Genomic DNA, 19,774 nt, shown 5'->3' with positions numbered 1-19,774 from the left:
AGCCTTATGAATCTTCCCTTATAAGTTAAGGACTTTTTTTGTCTTGCTGCTTTTAAGATTTTTTTCTTTACTACTATATTTTGAAAGTTAAATTGAAATACGTCTTGGTGAGTTGGCCTGCTTTTCTTGATTTTGATGGGAGTTCTCTGGGTCTCCTGGATCTGAATGTCTGTTTCCTGCCCCAGATTAGGGAAGTTTTCAGCTATTATTTCTTAAAATAAATTTTCTGTCCCCTTTTCTCTCTCTTCCGCTGGGACTCCTACAATATGAATGTTCTAATGTTTGATAAAGTCACTGATCTCTAAGTCTATTCTCATGTTCCATAATTCTCCTTTCTCTCCTTTGTTTCCCTTCATTATTTTCCATTATTGTGTCTTTTAGTTCACTAATTCATTTCTCTGCTTCTTCTTGTCTGCTGTTCATTGCATCAAGCCAATTTCCCATATCATTTATTGCATTCTTCATGGCAGTGAAGTAGGAGGACCCTAGGCTCATCTTGTCCCACAAACACAACTAGTTAACTATCAAATCATCCTAAATACCCCCAGAAATTGACCTGAAGATTGACAGAACAAACCCTACAACTAAAGGGAGGGAAGAGGCCACATCAAAAAAGGTAGGAAGTGCAGAGATGTGGTTTAGGGGAGAAAAGGATCATGAGTGCTGCAGAGGGGAGGGATCCATGGTTGTAGAGTGGAGAGAGAGAGAAAGAGAGAGAGAGAGAGAGAGAGAGAGAAGAGAGAGAGAGAGTGAAGCACACAGGGAATGCAGAAGGAAAATATTTCCCCAAAGCCATTGGCTTGGAAAACAAGAGGGGCTGAATTTTCATGAGTTCTTGCGACCAACTGGGCTTAAAGCCTAGAGTGTTAAAGGTCAGCAGCCTTGGCTGAGATAGAGCCTGAAGGGCACTACCTTGCTCCTGGAGAGAAGGCAGGCAGACAACCAGGGGTGTAAAAACAGTGATCTAAAGAATGTACACAGTGAGGAGATTATTCGCTGTTCTGGGAGCACATCCCTGAGAGGCAGCATTCATGGAGATGCCTCTGTGGAAACAAAAAAGCTGGCTGATGCCATTTCCTTCCCCTGCCCTTCAGCATAAATGCAAAGCCACGAGCATGAAGCAGCACAGGAGCACCAATACTGGCTGCTTAACTTGCTTACACCATGCCCCACACCCTTGGTCTCTGGCAAAACTGCCCTTCACAGTCAAATTTGCCTCAGTCCCAGCACAATGGACCCCTCACCCAGAAGAATGGTACAAGCCCCTGCCCACACCACGTCTCCTGACCAGAAAGTTCTGAAGGCCTCAGTTCTGGTGGACGTGATGTCAGGTCTCATTTCACAAGCAGACCAGAGCATAGCTAACTAAAACTAGCCACATTCAGGTCAGGGACCACACACTGTGCACAGCAGGCAAGGAGGACCTCTGCAGACCACTGGCCTGAATGATAGAGCAGCCAAAACACAACAGCAGAGTGCAGGTAACACACACCAGACACACTTCCTGAAGGGCCAGGCCCTGGGCACTACATGACCTCTTCTTCTTAAAACCATTAATTACAGAAACAGGAGACAAAACTAGCTTTTCTAACACAGAGAAGAAGGCGGAGACTTAAATAACATGTAAAGACAGAGGAATTTATCCCAAATGAGAGAATAAGATAAGGCCATGGCCAGAGATCTAAATGAAACAGATATAAGTGACTTAATTTTAAAGCAACGATCATAAGGATACTCACTGGGCTTGAGAAAAGAATAGAGGACATCAGTTAGACCCTTCCTAGACTTTTAAGTACTCCTCCATTAGGCCACCATGGCATTTGCACAAGACTCCAACACAGAGTTTATGCTATTTTGTCATATATACTTTTCTCTCCAGTACTAGACTGATTCATCCTAAGGAAAGGTATCTTGTCATCATCATCTATTGTTTATTTAACCTTCTATCTACAAGGAAAAGCATAATGCCTGGGACATATGAAGGATTCAATAAATGTCTACTGAATGAGCAACTAACTGATTAAATGGTTGGATATTAGCAAGTAGGAATAAAGTTAATCATTCAGCCGTTCTGAATTATATTTAGTCTTTCTCTTGCCCATTTCAAGCTGACTGAAATAAATATCAGAAAAGAGACAGCTATAAAAATTCTGAAGAAAAAAAATCTTTCCTGAACATATCTGAGTAGTAATTGTTCCTGTAAAATTTTTCTGTTAAGAATTGCTTTATAGGTAAATTAGGTATTTGGGGAAGCTTATGAGATAATCAGAACATTTTCTGCTTTTCATAGACCTGATTTACTTATTTACTTATATTTACTAATGAATATGAGTTAGTAAGTAGAACAACAAATATCCTATGAGTAGAGTTCTTGGTTATAAGCAATAGAAACAAAATCTAATTAAAAATAAAAGCAACTGATGGGAAATTTATTAGAAGGATCACAATGGGAAGTGGGCAGGAGCCAATAGCAACAGAAATAGGCAGCAGAAACCAAAGGAGCAATTGTGAGTGCTAGAATAAAACATCCTAGTGATTAATCCACTGTTAGTTCAACCACTCTTCCCATTCTGGCATTACTTGCTTATGTTTTAAAGTTCTTCAGGTGGTCAATTGACCTAGCTTAGGTTCATAAGCCCATTACTTAGCAGGAAGAGGGAGGTCCTCAACACTTCTGCTTTCATAGGGAGCAATCATTAACCGGTATTACTTCCCATCAAGACCACAGATGAGAGAAGACAGGAAATTCCACAAAACAAAACAAAACAAAACAAAACAAACAGCAGGGTGCCATTAAGAAAGAAAATTGATGTTAGCCAGCCAGAAAAGTTACAAACATTCCTTATAAAGCTATCTTTATAAAACTATCTTTAAAAAACATGCAAAGCTATCTTTAAAAAACGGTAGAGATGTCAAAGATGAACCAGATACGAATCCTGCCGTTAAGAAACTTACAGTCTCTGAGGAACTAGTTGCTTTGGAATCATACCATATCACCATACCTTGAAAAAATTAGGACAATATAGTAGGTTGAACTGTATGTAATTACTAATATAACATCATTTTTTACTTATAAAAATGGCAATTTCACATGGTTCAACTTAACACTTAGGCTAAACAGAAATAAACCATTAAATTACCAAATCATGAGAGTTCATAGGCAACCTATATTCTGTTTTTATTCCTGTAACCATTCTTCCAAAATATATAACATATATATGTTTGACAGCATTAACCTCTATTTACCCAAGCATTCACCTTTATTTCTTTTACCTAAGTAATAGGGTTTCAGTTGTATCTGAAGACTCAAAACAAAATAAATTGTGGCATGTTTTATATTTCATACTCAAATGATTACATTTTAATGGGTGAAAAGAAACATAGAGAATAGATAGTAGATTATATGACCAATAGGGATTAGCATTAGCCAAAGAGAGAAAACTTTTTTTTTTTTAATTTTTTTTCAACGTTTTTTATTTACTTTTGGGACAGAGAGAGACTGAGCATGAACGGGGGGAGGGTCAGAGAGAGAGGGAGACACAGAATCGGAAACAGGCTCCAGGCTCCGAGCCATCAGCCCAGAGCCTGACGCGGGGCTCGAACTCACGGACCGTGAGATCGTGACCTGGCTGAAGTCGAACGCTTAACCGACTGCGCCACCCAGGCGCCCCCCAAGAGAGAAAACTTTTATGACCACTATATAATTGAATAGCTTTGAAGGCAATTATCATGCAAACTGATTGTGCTAGATGTTCAAGTTAGAGTAATATATTCAGAATAATAAGCAGGAAATATTTCTTTTCAAGAAAAGCACATAACTATAAATAGGAGAACAAATAGGAATCCGTATCAGAAAAGTATTGTGTTGTATCAGGGATTAGCAACCTTCTAAAACGTGCACCAAAATTTCAAGCTCTTACTCTTCAGGTTCTTCAGGATCATGGAGAAGATGGTTACCATGCCAACTTATAACAATGTTTCCATGCCAACTCAAATGATAACTAGTAAAAGTGTGTTATTTTTCCAATTCCCTCCTTAAGATAGCTCCCTCAAGCAGTGAACAGTGAACCGTATCAAGTGTGGCAAACTGGTACTTGAAGATGCCTGCCCCTCTCCAACCTCAGTGGCTAAGATCTGATCAGTTTGACTCTGAATGAATTGGATGAATGTATTTGGTACTATATAACTCTCATGTGACTCATGTCAGATTCACTCAGCTGAAGAGTACCCTTGTGATTTGGAAGAATTAATGCAACTTTTCATATACTTAATTTATTCTCAGAAATTTTAACATGGGGAGAAGGAAGAAAATTCCAAAAACTTTATATATTTTCATTTGGTTGTAAGTGTTTTAAAGTACTGAATTTCTTCTTTTTCAGTATTTTAAGGATAAAATTTGGATTTGTGTCAGGAATCTCCAAAACCACACTTAGGTTCGATGATTCACTAGAAAGATTACCAGACTCAGAAAAGCTCTTAAACTTACATTAATGGTTCATGAGAGCAAAAAGATGCCAACTGAAATCAGTAAAGGGAAAGGGCTTATGGGGAAAACTCCAGGAGAAACCAGACAGAAGTGTCCAGGTATCCTCTCTCAGTGGAATCACATGGATACATTCAATTCTCCTAGCAATAGTGTGTGACAATATGTGCCAATCAGGGAAGCTCACCAGAGTCCTGGAGTCCAGGGTTTCTAGTGGGGGGGGGGGGGGGGGGGGGGAGAGGGGGGGAGGAGGGGGCAGTAACATCGGCATGAGGAACTTCCTTGTACAACTGACCTCAACTACTTAGACTCTAGCCCCTCACAAAGCACAAACAAGTGTTTATCATAAATCATACTATTTACATAAATTAGATGATCAAACTTATCTCAAGGACTAGGGCCTCAGGCATAGAAAACCACCTATCAGGCAATATATTCCAAAGACTCAGAGCTCATCTCCCAAGAACTGATCAAGGATCAGTCCTAAAGGAAAACTTTTCTTTGAAATATGCGGAATTTGGCCTGCTAAGTCAACCCTTTCTTACATGGCAGATTGTTAATTGTTATATAAAATCTGTCTCCTTTATATATAGTAATAATTTCACCCGGGCACATAGCAAAACAATTAGAAACTATATCCCCCATCCTCCCTTGCAGCTAATTGTGACCATGCGATCAAGTTCTCTCCCATAGATTATATGAAAATCTCACCCTACTGCTTAAAAGGAAATTGCTTTCCTGGAGCTTTCTTTGCTCATCCCTGCAGAAATGATGATGAGTCAACAATCCAGCGTCAACTTATGACCCAGAAATTCTGTATCACAAGAAATAATATATCACAAGAATTTCTCACATATGTCCATGAAGGGACATATACAGGGGAGCCTGAGTGGCTCAGTTGGTTGAGTGTCTGATTCTTGATTTCAGGTCAGGTCATGATCTCATGGTTGTGAGATCAAGCCCCATGTCAGGTTCTGCACTCAACATGGAGCCTGCTTAAGATTCTCTCTCTCTCTCTCTCTCTCTCTCTCTCTCTCTCTCTCTCCCTCTCTCTCCCTCTCTCTCTCTCTCTCTCTCCGCCCCCCCCCCACCGGTCCTTCCCCCACTCGTACACTCTCTCATTCTCAAAAAAAAATAATAGAATATAAATAAATAAATAATAAAGGGACATATACAAAGATGTTCATCAAGCATTGTTTGAGGCAACAGAAAATTGGAGGCTATCCAGTTGTCTGTCACTGAAAGAAAAAATAAGCAAAATGTGACAGACTTACACCAATTAGTGTAATGCTCAAAATATGTAATAAATTTCATAATACCAGCCCCAGTCTAAATGAAAACCAGCCTTGGCAATGGAGCAGGGTCCTAAAGATCTCCCACCTCTCCAGCCCCGGAAAAAGAGAGCTTGGTGTTAACCCTGTAGATGCTGGATTGTGAGCAGATCCAAAGATCTAGTGAAGAAGCCCTCAGGAAACCCTAAATAGACTATTTCCCAATCCATGTAAAGGCATTTTTACATTTTAATAACTTTTATGACCACGACACGCATACCAACTGAAAAATAGCCATGTATAAAGTACTAGGCATTGGTTAGAATAAGTGAACTACATGGTCACATTGCAGTATAGATAAAAAATAAGAAATAAAATTAGAAATATAGCAGAAAACCATCTAAATTAAATATATTTGCACATAAGCAACAGTATACATTTTGTAAGAACAAATAAACAAAACATATAACTTGTTTGCACTTATTACATGAGCAGAGGGAAATAGCAAAATGAAATGGGGATGAAGCAGATTACTAAATAAGAGGGGGGCCTTGTGTAGATGAATGATGATATTCCATTTACAACTAAACTTTCTCTGAGTTCCATAAATGCAGTCAGCTTGTCTCCACAAATTTTCTTGTGTTAATGAACTTATGCAGAAGAAAATAACTGGATCAAAGGCAAACTTTTGCCCAGATAATTTGTTTCTACCAAAAAAAATGTTTTCAAAACTCAGTTCATAGGACAGAGACAACTTATCAAGGAATCTGAGGAAAAAATACAGAGAATATGGGATTTGGGATGAGTTTTAAATTCAACTGGAAAAGACTGAAAAGCACAGGATTTCTGCAAAAGAGAACATACCAAAAAAGCATAGAGCCTGAGGTGACTGAAGAGGGAATAAAATGAGAAAGCAAATAGGATGCACAAAAAAGAAAAGTGAGAAATACAACTGAAAACAGATCATAAGTGGAAGAGTTATGGATTCTGGTAAAGAAATCAGAAGAAAATGAGAAATAATTGAATTTTGTTGTTGTTATTATCATAATTAGCATAACTATTATGTATTCAGGGCTGTGCTATAGGAGGATTAATCCTGCAGCTTTGTTTAGAACAGTTTATAGGAAGGGGGTCTAAAGTGAAGAAACCAATTGGAAGGTGTAGAGGTTCAGAGCCAGTCCACCCAAAATGTGTCACTTTTGCATGCAAATTATTTTGAGCTGAAAACAATAAAAAAAACAAAGACTCAGGAAGAAACTTTGACTTTCCTCCAACTGCCTAGAAGAATTTAGATGGAGAACCTAAATCCAGGATTAGAACTATCACTGTAGATAGCTACAGTATAATATTAACTAGATAGTGAACAGAATGGAACTTAGCAAAGCCTATTTGTTAAAATTCCTCTCTATGCCCCATTGTTTATGTGACCCAGCAAATATTTGTTTACCAATTGTGAACTCTTTTTCATCTTCCTGTGAATTGTCTTCCTTCCCTTTGAAATCTCAGCCTATACCCTTTTCTTAGATCCAGAGGACATATATATGCCATTTTGCTTGTCTTTGGAATCTTATGTTTATGGGGATTCCCATATGTACGAACTTAAATTTTTCTCCTGTTAATCTGTCTGATGTCAATTTGATTCTCAGACTAACCAAAAGAAGCTCGAAGGGTAGAGTAAAAATTCCCCCCTGCCCAAGAAAGACAATTACAATAATTCAGATAAGAGATTATCAAAGTTTCATCCTGGGCAAGATCAGAAAGAAGGTAGATATGGGAAAAAAATTGATAGGTAAAAACCTATAGACTTTGTGACTGATCTGAAAGTAAAGGAGTTGAAATGACTCAGTTTTGATATTTGAATGATAGAAAACTATTGTTTCTCCCATAAATAAGAGATTGGGAAGCAGCAATTATAACAGTAAGAAAAAAAGAGAAGTAATATTAATTTTGGTGTTCAAAAATTCTTAAGGGAAAGAACTTTTAGACATGCAAAATGTGAGCATTTTTTTAGGCCAAGTAAGAAGGAATGGTTAAAGATGAAAATTCAAGATGGCAACATTTTAACATAAGGTCCAAAAGGAAAAGCAAAGGAAAATCATGACCTTGGTAAGCAGTAAGGAAATATCTTCCATCCTGGCTAGATGAATATATAAATACATTCATTATTTTGCTATGGAAATATCTCTGGTACCTTGAAAATCTTTTGTCTCTTTGAAACCTAGAAATAAGGTCACAGCCTAAACCTGCCATTATTTTCTTTCTTTTTGTTTTAATTTATTTTGAGAGAGGGAGAGCATAACCACATGAGTGAGCACAAGTTGGGGAGGGGCAGAGGGAGAGGGAAAGAGAATCTTAAGCAGGCTCCACACCCAGCTCAGAGCTAGACTTGGGGCTCAGGGCTCGATTTCACAACTGTGAGATTATGACCTGAGCCGAAATCAAGAGCCATATGCTCAACCGACTGAGCCAACCTGGAGCCCCAAACCTGCCATTATTTTCAAATAGTGAATTGTTAGAATACTGGAGTGATTTCTTTTTTTTTGTTTCAATGTATGAAATTTATTGTCAGATTGGTTTCCATACAACACCCAGTGCTCATCCCAAAAGGTGCCCTCCTCAATACCCATCACCCACCCTCCCCTTCCTCCCACCCCCCATCAACCCTCAGTTTGTTCTCAGTTTTTAAGAGTCTCTTAGGCTTTGGCTCTCTCCCACTCTAACCTCTTTTTTTCACTGGAGTGATTTCAGGGAGGACTGAGGCAGGAGTACTACCCAGTCTTGATGATTCTATTATGCATTATGTGTGCACAAACCTAAAGGTGTCTACAGACACTCCTCCCCCGCTGATGGCTATGCCCTTTGAGTTGGGACGGAGTCATGCACTCCTTCCAAGCAATAATCATTTCTAGCATAATTTGAATCTGAATAACAAAGCAAACTTTATCATCTTTTAACTGTTATTTACTCACTAAGAACCCTGAAATAGTTTTCCATAATTTCACTGATAAAAAACAATAGTACAATAATGGATATGCAGATGTTATAAGTGAGAAATGGAGTGAGATTTGTCATTCTAATCCAGAAGCATTCTTCACTTTTAAAACAAATAATTTATTTGACATAGCTAGAGGATACATTTCAGAGAGCATAACCAGTACCACATGAAGATTTGCAACTATAATTCTAAGACACGTTAAATCTTTTATTTCTCCCAGATTCAAAAGTGATTTTATAACAGAAAACCATATTTCCCAAAGTGGTTAGAGATTTTAGAAGGTAATTTACTCAAAAGCTATTGTCAAAGGGAAGTTTTTGCAAACAAAGTCATAAATTGATTATTTTAAATCCCTCTCCATTCCCTCCTATTGGGCCTGCATACTGACATTTGAAATGTCAATGCAATATATTTTTCATTTTGTTCAGTTTCACCTTGATGATGTACTCCTCGGAAGTAAGTGATGAATACTGTGTGGAGTAATTTGTTAAGGTTCCCATGATCCCCTAAAATCATTTGAAAATTCATTCTACTGAACAATTATTTCTTTCCTTCAAATTACCTGAAGGCCATAATTCTGAGCCAAATATGTATTGAGCATGTGTTATTTGCCAGACATTGTGCTACGCTAATTAAATACAGTCCTGTAGGTATGGAATTATAATGATCACATGATTTGGGGATGGGAGTTATTAACTCATTTTCATACCTCATAGATATTTCATCTTTATTCTACTCTGTAGGCTAAATCTCCATACCACTTTCCCCATAATTCAAATTCATCTTTCATACATCAGTGATATTTCCAGAACACAAATTTGATGATTTTTTTCATGGTTTAAAACTCATCAGTAACTCTTTTTGTCATACATATTAAAATCAAAACTCTTGATTTGCTTTCCAGGTTTATCTTTCATTTTTACCTCTTCCTCCCCCTTTTCCTCCTTCTCCTCCACCTTCTCATCCTTCCACTCCTTCTTTTTACTTTTAATTTTTTTTTAAATTTTTTTAACGTTTCTTTATTATTGAGAGACAGAGAGACATGGAGCGTGAGCAGGGGAGGGGTAGAGAGAGGGGGAGACACAGAATCTGAAGTAGGCTCCAGGCTCCAAGCTGTCAGCACAGAGCTCAACGCAGGGCTTGAACTCACAAACTGTGACATCATGACCTGAGCCAAAGTCAGACACTCAACCGACTGAGCCACCCAGGTGCCCCTCCTTCTTTTACCTTTTAAAGTGAGTTCCTACATTTTACACTGTCCAGAACAGTCAATGCTCTTCCATGTCTCCATGCCTTTTCTAACAGTTTCCTCTATCTGAGATTTTTTCCTTAGCCCCATCTCTATCCCTGACTAGCACCACCTAATGATCCTCATCCTACCCTATCCCCTACCCTCAGCTGGTCTGGTTAAAGATATATATTCCTGTGAAGACTCATTTCAAGAATTTATCTCATAAAAACTATCTTCTCAGGAAACTCCAACTCCACTTCCAACCATTACCAGTTGTATTCTGATATAATCACTTTTTACTTTTGGCTTTTTTCTCTGATCAGATTTGCATTATTGGATCTCTGAAATTCAGTCATACTTGTTTTTTTATCTCTCTATTAGAATATAATCTCTCTAGAAAAGGGGATAATATCTTATGTAGAAAGCTTATTGTTGGTGTTCAATAAATGTTAATTAATTGAATGAATAAATACTCAATACTAGATCTATCTTATTTAGAATTGTCTACTCTTCCTAGGGACTAAATTTTTAACTTTGAAAGTAGAACAAATTTCCCTTGACTTTTTCCCCCACTTTAAGAGATCTAGAGTAGTGATGTATTTATTGCATAAAAAGATGCTATGGAAAGAGCAGTAAAATTCAGTGATTTGGAGTTGGAGTTCTGTAGTCTTATAAAACTAGATTTGAATCCCAGCTCAGTCATTTTCTGCCCATATAACATTGGGTATATTTTTAAACTCTTAAAGATTTTGTTTCCCCATCTCTTAAACAGGGATAATAAAAGCACCACTTTCACAAACTTGCTATGAAGGTTGAACATGGCGATACACCTAAAGGCTGGCCACAGAAACTTAAACAGAGAAAGCACTAGTCAGTTTTAGCTATAATTACATGTATAATGTAATGTAATGTAATTACATGTATAATTACATGTATAATGTAATGTAATGTAATTACATGTATAATTACCACTACTACCAAAGTTACATAATGGAATCCAATTTTAACTTTCCTGTTCCAGTCTATTCTTCTGGTTGATTAATGCATTATGAGCATGCGGACTCCTCCCTTTTCTTCAATTAGTCATTTAACACAGGAGCTCTCAGTGTCCAGAATAGTTTCATGAGAGGCTATTTGATAGGAGTACAGCCACAAACATTGTGCTGTGATCAAGGTACAAAGCCATTTAAGCAATCTTGCTAAAAATATTAGGAAACCTGGAAACTTAGTCATCACACTGATAAAGTGTACTCCATGACACTTCTCTGGAATATAGGATAAATAACTGGATGGATGCATAGCCCTGCTTTACTTTTTCTAACTTTCTACTTGTGGTGCTCTGAAGGCTTTAGAATTTTAATTAAAATAATGATTCCATGTTTTTTAAAAGGATGTTATTTTTACAAGTTATATTTTATAACTTATTTCCGTTTCCTCTACTTTCCTTCCTCTGCATTATCTCAAGTCCAGTTGTACACCTGACCATAACTGACCTACTCCAAAAATTCCCCATGCAAAAAATATATACCCCTAATAATTAAGGAGAAAAGTGGATTCACTTTTTGTTTTATTTCACCTGGTTAAAAATACCTTTACATTAGAGATGATAATAGAGTTGATGATAATGATTTTTTAATCAAAAGATGTTCAATTTCAAAATAGATTCTCCATGAAAATTAAAAAAAAAAAAGTCAAAGGGTGATTAGAGGTTTTTTGTTTTTTTTTTTTTTTTTTTTAAGTTTTGTTTACTTGAGAGAGACAGAGAGAGCTGGGTAGGGGCAGGCTCCACACTGCCAGTGCAAAGCCTAACATGAGACTAGAACTCACGAACCACGAGACCATGACCTGAGCCAAAATCTAGAGTTGGATGCTCAACTGACTGAGCCACCCCAGGGTGATTAGAGTTTCTTATTGCATTTCTATCACAGACTATTTCTGTCTTCATGTACCTAGATGCGATGGTCTTTAATAATGGCTCATGCTTACAGAAAAGTAATGAAAGTAATAAATAAAAGTAGTCAAAGTAATGAATATAAGGGTAAAAATCTTATATGTGCTAACTGAATGTCTAAACTGTGACTTAGTGAGGCTCAAAATTTCCCCCAAATTTGATGTTTAGTAGTGCTACAAAGAAAAATATAGTCTAAAGCTGACAAGTGTATTGTCAATACATTTTTTTTTACTTATAATTCAATATACAACTGGGATGCTTTAAGAGATTAATCATTTCTATTTAATTTTATATAATTTCTTTCTTTATGACTATGTTCAATTATTTTGTGGCAGCAATAAATATACGTTGGTTCAAAAGATAATTAAAAAGTTGCCAAAATTAGATGCTTTTAATATGAACAATTGTATTTTCTCTTCCTCTTCCTGAATACTAAGCTATATAACTTGAAAATATTATTATAGGATATAAAAGAATTCTCCCAACTTCAGTGAATGTAGAGAGCAGCACGGGGCCTTATCATAACAGATGTTCAATAAGGGTGTATTAAATTGAATCTAAGTTTTCAAATATTTAGTTTTGAGTAAAAATAACTAAATCATATGTGAATTAACTCTATGCTGAATTCTGAAAACACAACTTCAGATGAGTTATTTGGCTTGAAAATTCTCTACTATAAGTATAGTTATCTCATCTGCAGGCAAAACCAACAGATAAACAGTAGTCACCCCTTATTTATGGGAGATATGGGTTCAAGGCACCTAGTAGGTGTTGCCAGGTGAATAACGTATGCATTGTGATGTAGCACGAGGCTACTACTGACCTTCTGGCCATATGTCTACAATTGACTGCTGGTAACTGAGTCTATGGAAAAAGAAACCACAGATAAGGGGGGACTGCTGTATTCAAGTTCCATTTTGTCTCCTGATAAAAAGGCATGAGAAGACTTTCTGATGTCAGTAGTGTACTAGAAAACTCTACTTTTCTCAGGTACTATGTATTTAACAGATATATCTCTGTTCTCAAGAAACAACATAAAACTTTGTAACAAATCAGAAAAGAATGGATGGAGGCTGAAATGGACCTGCCAACTTATTTTAAGTCCAATTATCTGCATTCCCAGGATCCCTTACACCAAAGGCATAACCATGTGGCCTAAATTTTGCCAATCAAATGTACCATATGGAGTTGGTTTTGTAATTTAGCGATGTAAAACAGAGGCTTCACTCTGAGGAATTGATCTTCTGGCAAGTTAAGTGGCAAAAGTATTTGGTACTTTGTTTTAAACCTGTGTAATGTTCACTAGCTGATTGTCTCTAGTGGCAGATTGTATCATAGCATCAGTAATAGAGCTAGTGTCCAGTCCCAATAATCACCTGCAGTGAGCAGCAGTACCAACAGTGCCTTCGTTACAGAAGCTTTCAGGTATGGTTGTGCAATTGCGATGCCAGAACATTTTGGCTTCTCTGTGACCCTCTCAGAGGTTCTATAAACTACATAAACTCCATTAAAAAGTTCCTTTCGGGGCGCCTGGGTGGCTCAGTCGGTTGAGCATCCGACTTCGGCTCAGGTCACGATCTCGCGGTCCGTGAGTTCGAGCCCCGCGTCAGGCTCTGGGGCTGATGGCTCAGAGCCTGGAGCCTGCTTCCGATTCTGTGTCTCCCTCTCTCTCTGCCCCTCCCCCATTCATGCTCTGTCTCAAAAATAAATAAATGTTAAAAAAAAAAAAAAAATTAAAAAAAAAAAAAGTTCCTTTCCGATTTAAACTAGCCAGAATGGATTCCGTATCTTGTAATCCTCAGCAAAAATGTCAGATTGTAGATATTAAAAAGTTGTGGTTGTTGTTTTTGCTCTGATACTCACTAGCTGTGTACTGAAGGAAGTCAGTTATCCTCTTTGGGTAATGTTTTCTTCAGCAATAAATTAGTAGTTGTAAACAAATTCTAGATGTTTCAACGACTTAAACATAAAAAAAAAAAGCTGAGGTCACAAATGATCTACAAAGAAATATATGTGTGTATTTACAATTTTAATAAGAAGAACTTTCTAAGGCTAAGCTATAAGCCATACATTATAATGTATAAATCATTTAAATTACAGAAAAATCTTTAAAAATCATGGGAAGTAAATACCTTAAGCAAATGACAAAATGGATGAAAGCATGCAATATATATGACAGAAAAAAACACTAATTTTTAATATTCAAAAGCTCATATTAATAATAAGAAAAAATAACATAAACAGATAATAGGCCTCTTGTACTCCCAAGTAAAATGAAATTTTATTAAAAAAAATTTTTTTAATAGTTATTTATTTTTGAGAGACAGAGAGAGACAGAGCATGAGCAGGGGAGGGGCAGAGAGAGAGGGAGACACAGAATCCGAAGCAGCCTCCAGGCTCTGAGCTATCAGCACAGAATCTGATACAGGGCTCAAACTCACAAACCGTGAGCTCATGACTTGAGCCGAAGTTGGATGCTTAACCGACTGAGCCACCTAGGCGCCCCTAAAATGAAAATTTAAAAAGCCAATAAGCTCAAGGGAAAATGCTCAGTCTCATTTATGTATAAAGAAAGGAAAATCAAAATAACAATGAGATACTATTTTTCATCTGTCAGATTAGTAAATATGTTAAAAAGTTGTATGATACCAAGTACAGACGAAGATGTGGGAAACGAGGCACTTTTATTCACTTTTGATAAGAAGGTAAATTAGTATGGCCTTTGGAGAGGAAATTTGGCAATATCTATCACAAACAAAGCATATGTGCTTTGACTCACCAATTCCATTTCAAAGATTTTACCCAAAGGATAATCTTGCAAACTTTCATGAAAATATCTGAAAGGATATTCATCACAACATTGCTTTTCATTAGCCAAAAAAAACCACAAACAAACAAACAAACCCAGATTTCTGAAAGTATGAACATAGTCCTTATATATACATATATATGATATGATATATATGTGTATATATATATGTATATATATGATAGAGAATCATGTTTTTTTTAAGTTTATTTATTTGAGAGAGAGAGAGCATGCACATGCATGCATGTGTGCACATGGGGTGGGGGAGGCGCAGAGATGGGGAGAGAGAATCCCAAGCAGGCTTCATGCTGTCAGCCCAGAGCCTGATGGGGGGGTTGGAACTCACAAACTGTGAGATCATGAATTGAACTAAAACCAGGATTAACCAACTTGGCCACTCAGGGGCCCCAAAAGTAGGGTTTTTTTTAATGTTTTTATTTATTTTTGAGACAGAGAGAGACAGAGGATGAGCAGGGGAGGGACAGAAAGAGAGGGGGAGACACAGAATCGGAAGCAGGCTCCAGGCTCTGAGCTGTCAGCACAGAGCCTGATGCTGGGATTGGACCACAAACTGTGAGATCATGACCTGAGCCGAAGTTGGATGCTTAACTGACTGAACCACCCAGGCGCCCCCCAAAAGTAGTTTTTAAAACAACGGTAGATCCATGGATAGAATGCTCTGAAATCATTAGAATGAATTTGATCTAGAATTAACATGAGAGAGATTTCCAAGATTAAATATTAAAAGAAAATAAGCATAGTGTACCTACAGCATTGTCTCTTTGGTAAGATTTTTAAAGCATGTTCACTAGTTGGTTGCCTCTGGTGAACAGACTATACTTAAAATTTTCAATACTTTCTATAGCTGTTCTTCTAACACTTGACATTGCCACACCCCCTACCAAGAGGTGGAGTCTAATCACCACACCCCCTTCCTTGAATTTGTACTCCTTAAATGATTTGCTGTTGGCCAATAGAGTGCAGTGGAACTGTGACTTCTGAGGCCCTGTCAGGAAGGACCAGGATGCTTCTACCTGATCTCTTGGAATGCTTGCTCTCCTAGTTCTTCGTCTGTCACGTTAAGAAAATGTGCCACCCAAGAACATAGCCAAAGCTAAGAAGGTGGCTTTTCAGACAGCTCTGGAGGAGCACAGAAACACAGGATTTTAAGCAGCAAACCTAAGGTTTATTTTTGCTCTTAAGGACATCACTGTTAGAAAACTCATCAAACCTGGAAACAGAAGGAGAACTAACAGTTCAGCAAAGAAGTGCACACCAAAAGAGCCGATGGAATTCTCCAGAAACCAGCAGTTGTCAATGCTGAGGAGGGATCCAGGGGATGTAAGACTGGCCTCTGAAGACAAGCGTTCCAGTGGCCCCCCCTGGGCTCCCTGGCTGGCCTGGATCCCTCAATAAGCTCTTCCCGACTCTAGGGAGTCTTCAAAACAAAGTGGCATCTCCAGGAGAATGCCTAGCAGCCCTTAGCATGGCTTGCAGGAAAATGTTCGCTCATATTCCTGAAAGAAAAGCATTACATCCACCTCCTCAATCCTGTTAGACCTTCCTGGGATGGCGCCCCAAGAAAGAATGGAGGAAGGACCCTGACAGAGATGCTCCTGGAAGCTCACACCAGGTCCCTGTTCGTAGGCCCCGGCCACTTAGTGCCCTCCCTGAGCTAGTGCAGACATGCAGCGAGGACGCCTCTGGTCCTGAAACACCGCCCCCGCCGGCCCTTGAAGGCTGGAAGGGCCTCGTCCTCAGAAGAAAGAAGCCCATAGCCAAATGGATACCTCTTCAAGGAGTGGGTCCATAAGGCTAGGATTCGACTTCTCTGGCCCTGCCGCCAGCAAAGAGTCACCCCTACCAAGAAAACTGGAAAAAAGACCCTCCCTCGAGGAGACGCGAGGCTGGAGACAGGAAAGGAACCCCGAGGAGGCGGGCGGGGGTCCCATTTCCGCTCCCTGGAGGTCTTACAACCTGGATTGGGACAAGTTCGATGGCCCACACTTTAACGGGTCGGAAGGTGGCAGAGAACCCAGGTCCCAAGGACGCCCCCAGAGTCAGCCGCGGGGCCTGTGTCAGAGCAAATGAGTGTTGTGCCTGCGGCGGAGGAAGACTCACCTCCCAGCAGCAGGTGGTTTCAGCCTCAGCAGGTGACTCTTCCTGATGCAGACCGCTGCGGGAGCTAGCGCAGCGGCGGGCATCCTGGGTCCCGCGAGTCTTCCCCGCGGGGGCTCCCCCAAGTGGTCCGGCGGAGAGCTGCAAGCTCGCCGGTGCCCCGCCTCCTCAGACGGGATCAGCGCTTGCGCGAATGCGGTGAGGTTCTAGGCACCCGGGCTGAGGCGGATAATCTGGAGCGCTTTTTGGGACTTACTTGTTGAAACAGTTGGCCTTGAAGAAACAGTTTTTATACTTCAAGTTCGACCCACCCCTGAAGCACAACCTTCAGAGACAGAGTCGGTGGTGCCTGAGACGAGCAGAGCGCACCACCCACGCAGTCGCACCTTCCTCAGCAACTCCGGCCTGAGGCAAAGCTGGCGGAATTTGATTTCTTCACGAGACACGTTCCTGTGTGTCCTCCACCCTGTGTGTCCTCAGGCTTGGGATGAGGCCTGGGGGGTTGCTGCTGCCCATGGCGCCCATCGTGGATGTGCGAAAGTACGCCCAGAAGGGCTTGGACACGGTGGGGGAAGCAACACAAGGATTGCTTGTTCCTGAAAACCAGGTGTGAAGAGCTCCGCGAGAAGAACCTGGAGAGGGGGGAAGAACACAGACCTGTCTGCGGGGATTGTGTACCAGGCCATGGAAGAGGGTCAAAACAGAAGGAACTGCCAAAGCCGAAGTCCAGGTTTTTTTTGTTTGTTTGGTTGGTTTTTGTTACCATTCAACTCTTTTACTTGGTGCTTTTCATGAAAGATAGATTTAAATCATTTAATTTTGGTAAAGTAAATAAGTGTGTGTGTTTCAGTATGGTGTCTGTACAATTCTGAATGGAAGGACAGGAGGGCTGTTACAGGAGCTGCCACTATGGTCTTGTAAGGATCTCAGGGAAGGCAAAAACCTTCCCCTTGGCTCCAGGAAATAAGTTTAAGTCTCTGAGTAATGCAGAGGTCATTCCTGTCCCCAGAGTCAAACCTGTACTGCCTCTTTACTGAGGAAAATATTCCTTTAACTTGAGCATTCCGAAGCATGTCCAAAACCCCAGGAAACTTAAGGTAAACTTATTTGTAAGCAGTATGTTAGTTACTTTATTTTTTTACCAATCAGTAAAAAAAAATTTGTTTTAGTTCTTTATTTGTAATTCTTTTTTTTTTCCATTCGCAGCTGCCTTTACTTTTTTTTATTGAGGTATAACTGACATGACATATTAGTTTCAGATGTGCAACATGACTCAATATTTGCATATATTACAAAATGATCACCACAGTAAGTCCAGTTAACATCCATCACCATATTCAGTTAAATTTTTTTTTTCTTGGGATGAGAACTTTCAATATCCACTTTCCTAGATACTTTGAAATTTGCAATGCAGTTCTATAAACTATAGTCACCATATTATACATTACATCTCTTTGACTTATTTCGTAAGTAGAAATTTGTACCTTTGGACCACCTTCACCCATTTCAGCCACCCACATGCCCCTGCCTCAGGCAATCGCAATCTTTTCTTTATGTCCAAGACCTTGGGTTTTTTTATTTTTAGATTCCATATAAAGTGAGATCATATGGTATTTATCTTTTTCTGTCTGAGTTATTTCATTTAGTACCTTCAACTCCATTCATGTTGCAGATGGCAATATTTCTTTCCTTTCTATGGCTGAATAATATTCCATTACATATATATATGTGTGTATATATATATATACACACACACATATATACACCACACACACACACACACACACACACACACACACACACATTTTCTTTATTCATCCATGATGGACATTTTAAGTTGTTTTCATGCCATGGCTATTGTAAATAATGCTAGAGTGAACATAGGAGTACATATATCTTTCAGTGGAATTGCTGGATCATATTTTTAACTTTTTGAGGAAATCCCATACTGTGTTTAATAGTTACTGCTCCAATTAACATTCCCAGCTACAGTGCAAAAGGGCTCCCTTTTCTCCACATCCTGATCAAAACTTGTTATTTCTTATCTTTTTGATAATATACATTCTAACAGGTGTGAAGTGATATCTCTATTATACTTTTGATATGCAAATTCCCTGGTGATTAGTGATGTTGAGCATCTTTTCATGTACCAGTAGGCCATTTGTTTATCCTCTTTAGAAAAATGTCTATTCACCTGCAAATAAAAAGAACAAACTGATGGTTACAAGAGGAGAGGGGGTCAGAGAATGGACAAAATGGGCTGAGGGGTGTAGGAAGTCTGACCGAGATTGGACCTTTAACGGACTGAGCCACAGGTGCCCTGTTTTGAGTTAATTTTTGTGTACGGTATAAAATAGTGGTCTAGTTTCATTCTTTTGCATGTGGCTGTTCAGCTTTCTCAACAGCATTTATTAAAAAGATTCTTCTTTCCCCATTGTATATTCTTGCTTCCTTTGTCACAAACTAGTTGATACATCTATAGGTTTGTTCCTGGGCTGTCTATTCTGTTCTACTTATCTATGTTTCTATTTTAAGCTGATAACATAATGTTTTGATTACTATAGCTTTGTAACATAATTTGAAATCAGGGAGTGTGATATCTCTAGTTGTGTTCTTCTTTCTCAAAATTTGTTTGGCTGTTTGGGATCTTTTGTGGTTCCATATAAATTTTAGGATTATTTGTTCAATTTCTGTGAAAAAATGCCATTGGAATTTTGATAGTGATTGCATTGAATATGTAGATTGCTTTGGGTCGTATGGGCATTTTAACAATATTTATTCTTCCAAACCATGAGCACAGAATGTCTTTCCATTTATTTGTGTCTTCAGTTTCTTTCATCAGTGTCATAGTTTTCAGTTTACTGGTTAAACCACCTTGGTTAAGTTTATTTGTAAGTATTTTATTTGTTTTGATAT

The 19,774-nt window shown here is 38.7% G+C and overlaps 1 protein-coding gene across 6 annotated transcripts in view; it reads left to right on the top strand.

Annotated features, from left to right (window-relative positions):
- The first annotated feature begins 13,311 nt into the window (after nucleotides 1–13,311).
- Nucleotides 13,312–19,774, top strand: part of CNGB3 (cyclic nucleotide gated channel subunit beta 3) — a 280,338-nt gene continuing 273,875 nt past the window's right edge. For 5 of the 6 annotated variants that reach the window (XM_042924247.1, XM_042924245.1, XM_042924246.1 and 2 more), the window contains exon 1: nucleotides 17,063–17,588. The gene's annotated coding sequence lies outside the window, so the exon portion shown is untranslated. Of the gene's footprint in view, nucleotides 13,357–17,062; nucleotides 17,589–19,774 lie in introns of those variants that run through there. The other variant, XM_042924242.1, reaches the window with a different exon arrangement.

The sequence above is a fragment of the Panthera leo genome, chromosome F2 (assembly GCF_018350215.1).
Source record: "Panthera leo isolate Ple1 chromosome F2, P.leo_Ple1_pat1.1, whole genome shotgun sequence".
Lineage (NCBI taxonomy): Eukaryota > Metazoa > Chordata > Mammalia > Carnivora > Felidae > Panthera > Panthera leo.
This window is presented reverse-complemented; position numbering and strand designations above follow the sequence as displayed.